General features: G+C 42.4%; 1 long non-coding RNA gene across 2 annotated transcripts; it reads right to left on the reverse strand.

The window, feature by feature from the left end:
* Window positions 1–1,846: 1,846 nt before the first annotated feature.
* Window positions 1,847–6,301, reverse strand: LOC310704625. Of its 2 annotated transcripts, XR_014524931.1 has the most exons (4): window positions 6,202–6,295; window positions 3,306–3,537; window positions 2,939–3,097; window positions 1,847–2,414 (listed from the first exon to the last, which is right to left on the reverse strand). It is a non-coding gene; the product is annotated as an uncharacterized lncRNA (long non-coding RNA). The 2 variants fall into 2 exon arrangements; XR_014524930.1 differs by lacking the exon at window positions 3,306–3,537 and having other exon boundaries at window positions 6,220–6,301.
* Between the last annotated feature and the right edge of the window lie 554 nt (window positions 6,302–6,855).

A 6,855-nucleotide genomic window follows, 5' to 3' on the forward strand; every position in this document is an offset into this window, starting at 1 on the left:
ACTAGATGACTCTCGTGGTCCCTTCCAACTCTACAATTCTATGATTCTGTATTGAAATGAGAGGTCTTCTGTGGCATATACAGAAGAAAAACCCACAATCAGCCAATTGCTACTTTCACACTCAAGGTAATGTGAACGTTATCATCCCTATTGTAACATTTTATTTGACATTCAGTAATATGAATTAAGGGACGTGGGTGGTGCTGTGGTCTAAACCACAGAGCCTAGGGCTTGCCAATCGGAAGGTCGGTGGTTCGAATCCCTGCGATGGGGTGAGCTCCCGTTGTTTGGTCCTAGCTCCTGCCCACCTAGCAGTTTGAAAGCACGTGCAAGTAGATAAATAGGTACCACTCCAGCAGAAAGGTAAACGGTGTTTCTATGCGCTGCTCTAGTTTCGCCAGAAGCGGCTTAGTCATGCTGGCCACATGACCCGGAAAAACTGTCTGCGAACAAACGCCGGCTCCCTCAGCCTATAGAGAGAGATGAGTGCTGCAACCCCAGAATTGTTTGCAACTGGACTTAACTGTCAGGCGTCCTTTACTATGAATTAAAATCTGCTACAAAAGTAATATATTTGACATGTTGAATTACAATGCTATCCACATGCAAAAACACACACAAACACACACACACACACGAATGATGTGTGTAATGCATTGAACACGTTAAAAGGGCAATGCCAGAAAAAATGGAGCATAAATCTAAGTTCATTAAAATGATTGATTAATCACAATCCCGGTGAACAGCGGAGTATTCATCTGGGAAAAAGAAAATGTAAGTCTGTACAACAACATTCTGTAAAGAACTAGCTCCACAAAGAGCTCTGGATCCCACAATGGTAGCTAATCTTATGCCATTCATTCTACTAGATTTTGTCACGTGCATCTTTTGGCGTACTGGTCTTTTTAAATATTCTGCTTTAAAACAAAATCAGAATGCTGCACTAAGGCAATGCACGTTTTGTGCCAAGGGGGGGCTGATTAGTGCCACCTAGATATGTAATTCATGTGCAACATGTTTGCACATTGTTGTTTCTACAAAGTTATTCTGCTTCCGCCTGTCTTGGCTAGGTGCAAAGAACTGTGAAGGCCATTGAAGGTGCTTCCTCCACCCACTAGAGATGTTTTACAGCTCTGTACTCCAATCAGTGGCTTCCAAGCTCTCAGCATACATCACCACTTTTCAAACTTATCTCTTCAACAATATGGCCTGGAAACATCTTTTTAAAAAAGAAAAAGAACAGATGTAAACTGAGCTTCAGCATGTTGACTTATGCACTCATCATTTTGACAGTTCTGCATATATACTTACGGTGACCTTTTATGATGCATTAACTAAAAGCAACACTTTCCCTGCCTACGTTTAAGAAATTGCTACTCTTTGTGAACCCCTAAAGTGATGCATGGCAAAATGACACTGTACAAGTTTTACACTTCATCACTTCATCAGAATAATAAAATGCAGCAGCAGGCTTTCAGCCAGTATTTGCTCTCCCAAGGCTACATCTTCCCGCGTTGCTGACTCATCTTCACTATTAAGTAGATGGACACAGGAGCTCTTTATTGTCAACGTATTATCAGAAACATTTAGAAGCCACTTAAGAAAGTGCAATAAATTTTGAATTTCTAATTAAAAAAATGAACACGATGCTTCTCAGAATACGGAATGTGAGAGGAGGAGATCACTTGTTTTAATGGTGCTCATATTTATGCCCTACTTTTCTGGCTTGCTAGCACTCCTTTATTGCTTGAAAAAGAAAAACAAGGTGAAGAGGGCTCCGTTTACCTGGAATCCTACTGGGTATGGCAGCAAAACAACATCAAAGAAGTGCATTTAGATAGAGAAATGTGAGGGAAACACACTTTATTTTTCATTAAAGTGGGATTGCTCTGCTTGTGGCTTTTTGCACATTTGGATGCAATGGTCATACACCTGATATCCTGGGGATCTTCACCTCTCCATTCGCAATTAATGGAAATTCGGTCATTCGCTGCCCTTGAGATCATATCCAAGTCCTTTAGAGATAGTAGACTCAAGGCCTTCAGAATTGGAAGCTTGTCCATGTAAAATCCAGCTTACTAGGAAAGATCAAAGGTCTATGCTGCCCAGCACTTGTCACTTGCAGCATCATTGCCAGCTGCTCAAGAAATATGGGATCTGCTATAAAGATGTGGCAAACTAGTCTCAGTTCAATTTTGAGGTGAGCAATCCTAATCGAACAATGACACTCCTTGAGGTGGGCTTGATGCTTGAAAGAATGCAAAAAGAAGCTTTTTCTCCACCCCTCTCCAATTCAGCAGGGTACACAAAAGGGGAAAGTTTACCTTAGGCATCATGATAGGGTAAGCAGGCAGAGGCTCCAAATGCAGTATCAAAGAGGCTCTGTGGCAGCCTATTGCCTCTTTTTCTTCCACCTAAGAACAAGTTGATTGAAATACAGTGGTACCTCTGGTTACGTACTTAATTCGTTCTGGAGGTGTGTTCTTAACCTGAAACTGTTCTTAACCTGAAGCACTGCTTTAGCTAATGGGGCTTCCCACCGCCACGTGATTTCTGATCTCATCCCGAAGCAAAGTTCTTAACCCGAGGTACTATTTCTGGGTTAGGGGAGTCTGTAACCTGAAGCGTATGTAACCCGAGGTACCACTGTACAACTCTCATCAATCCCTGGTGGAAAATCCCTATCCACATGATCCCAGGTAGAAGGACATGCTGCAGTGTCAATATACTGGCAATATTTTGTTCAGTTTTCAAATAAGCATTTCTTGTAACACTTCAGGAGCCACCAGCTGCTACCCCATCCTGAACCCTCTGGTAAATTTTTCCTTGTGGGGATCTAGACAGCCTGGCAGGTAGGGTGCATATGGAAATAGACTGAGACTCACTCAAGGTGGGCTGTCCTACCCACCCAGACAAAAAGTTGAGCAGGAGTGCTTACCTGTGAATACAGAGGTGGCCACTGAAGGGATGTCAAGGGCAGTCCTCTGTCTGAAGGTGTTGTGTGTTAGAATGGCTTTCTTGTACAAGCCCAGTGTGAATATAAAGGACCTCAAGAAGAGAGAGCAGACACCATGAAGCTGCCATCAATTGTTAGCACCTGGGTAAGAGAATGAGTAGAATCAGGTCACCTGGCCACAGTCATTTCACCCAGGTGAAGAAAACAAAACTTTGATAAGAGCTGTTGATTTGGAAATGAAGCAGCTCAGATGGGGAGCTTATATAGGAGCTAGAGGCTTAACCCCTTCCTGGCTTTCAGTCAGGTCCTGATGTGAGATGGTATTTCCCATTAGCTTCCCCTTCCTCACCAGCAGCTAATTAAGCACTTTGATGGTGGTGGTTCTGCTGTTTCTGCCTGGCTCACTACTTCCCCTGCTTCTGTAGTCATGGGGTCAGCCAGTTAAGAATCCAGCCAGCTGGTGTGGGGACCTCTAGTCCTGGGACAAGTACTCTGATGGCTTTCCATGGTGACAGCAAGTGTGGAGACTTGCTAGAGGGTCCCGCTCCATGTCTAACGAGACCTCAGGGTCAAGCTCTGAACTCTATCAGCAAAATCCCCATTCTTTTAAGAAGCTAAATGGAACAGTGGGCATTCAAGAAGAAGCTTGAACAAAGGATGGGAGGGAGTTTTGAGGGAAGAATATAAAACTTTTATAAGCAAATTGCAACACAGAGAGAGAGCACGCACAAACAAACTTTTGGACTTTCATGAAATAATCACCATAAGGTTCTGGGTCACTGCAGCAGTTTAGGAACTTGCAGTTAATCAGATTTAAAAGAGTACTTGTTAATTGGTTGAAGGCTATATAAATGTAATAACGATGGTAGTGCTGTTAGAGTAGGCATTCTCTTCCCTTAGTGCCAGTCTCTTACAACAATGAGAATGAGAATCAGCCAAAAAAGAAGAAGAGAGGTTATCATACAAACTCAAAGAAACTTATTAAGCAAGGTACTACTCACAAAGGACTAACCGGAGGTACAAATTTATTACATGAAATATTCAAAGACTGAGAGCACTGTGGGCAAATTCCACTTAACTCTGTAATTTTTACAGGCCAATATTCTTTCTTCAGAATGTTACTTATGTAATAATTCTCCCAGTGCCCCACTAATGATTTTAGAATATTGGTTTTTTAAATACTTACTAAGCTACTTGGATGATTTCCTAAATATTAGTTTGCTAAACTATCTACTTTTATTCTTTTTCTTTTTCTCGGACAGCACAAATGTGGAACCAGAAAATAGGATAGCTGTAGTAGTGCAATTCTATACACGACTCCTCAGAAATAAGTGACACTGAATGAGGATTACATTCAGGTAAGTGGTGTTAGGGTCTCCCTCCATCAATTCCTTTTATTTATTCGTTCGGAAGAACGTCAATTGAAGGTGTGGGGAACCTGTGGGCCTCCAGATGGTGCTGGACTGCAGCTCGCATCAGCCTCAACCAGGATGGTCATAGGGAAAGGATGATAAGCGTCACTTTCAACTGCTCTCATATTCCCTTCTGGGCATGTGGGGAATGTTAGATCAGCTTACTGAAGGGAGATGTGATACAACAGTGAGGCGGGGGCTGTGTGAGTGGGATGGGACCATTGGATTGGCTTCAGGAATATGCCCTTGCAGCCACAATTTCACTGCTGCCTCATCCTTCCCCCTCTTGGTGAATGGCAGTGATGCTGCTGCCAGAGGCTATTGCTATGGCACTGGCCCACTGGACATTCTGTTCCTGTGCTAGGTTGATAATTTAGGAGTGGCTGGATGTTTGCAGACCATGCTTCGTTCTAAGCGTAGAACCAATGAAATGTGACAAGAATAAATGAAAAGTGAACAGTTTCCAAGACTTTACAATCTCAAAAGATTGTCAACAGCAACAGAATAGTAGCACAGTAGGTGCAGAACAAGTTCTTGTTTAGTAAAAACAGCAAGAGCGAGATGTACAAACACCAGGTTGACTTCTACCCTTGGCTATGCTCCATGGCCCAGTGGTGTGCCAATCACCACAAAGAACTGAACAACCACAGCAAGATGTCTAACGTTCCGGCTTAGGCAAAGGGACGGATGCTTTAATAGTGAACAATAGCAAACACAACAGGGAAACTGACACTGATGATCTAAACATTGAGGAGACTGCTGGGGTTGGAGTGAACTGTTGTTCAGTCAAGCTCACAACTTGTGAAGTGGGTGTGAAACAGCAGCACTATTCAAATACTAGAGTGAGGAGGAGACCTACAACTTGCAGAAGAAGCATTTGGAAAGAACAGCCGGGGACAAGAATTAAGTCTGGGAAAATGGTGGCTATGTACTGCTTCACCCCCACTATATGGCTACAAATGGGGTGGGAAGCTGCATTCAGATTGCGGAGAACTGCAACAAATCCAAATTCTCTGGCTTGAGTATGACACACATCGTCATTGAAAGCACACAGTAGTGATGGACACACATGTAAAAAAAATTGTACAGGTTGTTGTAAAAACCCATTGTATGCAGCCTTGTATCTCTGCTGTTCCTGAAAATAGAGCACATAGTCGAGCTCTTAGGCTCCCTGACTCAATTCATTGCTACAGCTAATGCAAACAGAGTATGCCCTGCCACTCTACATGGTTCATTGCTAATGAAAAGGAGTTGCCTAACCTCTTGTAAAATTAGTAGTTACACCAATTTTAATCAAGTCAGGAATTAGCTAGTCTGATTTACATTAACATAAGCATGCCACATGGGTATGCCATCCCAAAATCAGAATGTGGAGCAGCACCCACAGATTTCATGTTTTCAGTAGTAACCCAACAAGTAGAATAATGTGTTTATTGATTTTGATTTGATTTGCATACCACCCTTCACCCAAAGATCACAGGGCAGTTCAGAACATATAAATACAAAATGAGAACACAAAATAAGGAATAAATCAAGAACAAAAACTAAAACAACCCAATAAGTCCCTCCCACAAAGGCCTAGTTAAAGAGAAACATTTTCATCTGGCACCTAAGAGATATGTAATGAAGGTGCCAGGTAAGTCTGGCACTTAGGCCATCAGAAACCAGCCCTTGTAGGCATGTATCCTAAAATCAAGGCTTCTTGCTGTACACAGTAAAGCTTTTGCCATTCCTTCCGCCTACAGCCTCAACTCATCTGTGCCCAAGCATTTGGAGTTGGAGGGAACAGGAGGAAGTTCTGGTGTGTACATAGAAGCATTTATGTCACTACACGACTCTGAGTCTACTTACTTGGGTATAAGATCGACTGAACATAGTGGAAATACAGCCAAGTAAACATACATAAAATTGGACCATAAGAGCCAATGTGGTGTAGTGGTTAGGTCTCTGGGAGACCAGGGCTTAAATCCCTACTTGGCCATAATGCTCACTAGTGACCTTGGGCCAGTCATAATCTCTCAGCCTATCTTACCTCATAGGGCTTGTTGTGGGAGGGAGGGGGCTGAGGGGAAGGAGAGCTATGTACACCACCTTGAGCTCCTTGGAGGAAAAAGTGGATTAGAAATGCAACAAATAAAGCAGTAAATAAAGAAGGGGTTTGCTCACATGCCATTGTACATTCATTCATTCATTTATAATATTTATATACTGCTTACTGTCCAAACAATAAATGGCCAGCTTTTTCTTATTTCTAACAAGATGGTGCAAGATAAAAGGAAATGTCTTTGCTATGTGTTTCATTTCTGCTTATTTTCATCAGTAACCTCTTAGAAGAAGTCACTCTGTGATTGACTTGTACATCAAAAAGTTTGCCAGAAGACTTGATATACCCTTTGTTAAAAGGGTGGAGCTGTCAAATATTCCGCTCGCAATCTTTCTATTCTGCTACATAGAGACTGAGGTGGTTGAACTGCCAAAGGCTAGACA

This window comes from Podarcis liolepis (assembly GCF_965112155.1).
Source record: "Podarcis liolepis genome assembly, chromosome: 4".
Lineage (NCBI taxonomy): Eukaryota > Metazoa > Chordata > Lepidosauria > Squamata > Lacertidae > Podarcis > Podarcis liolepis.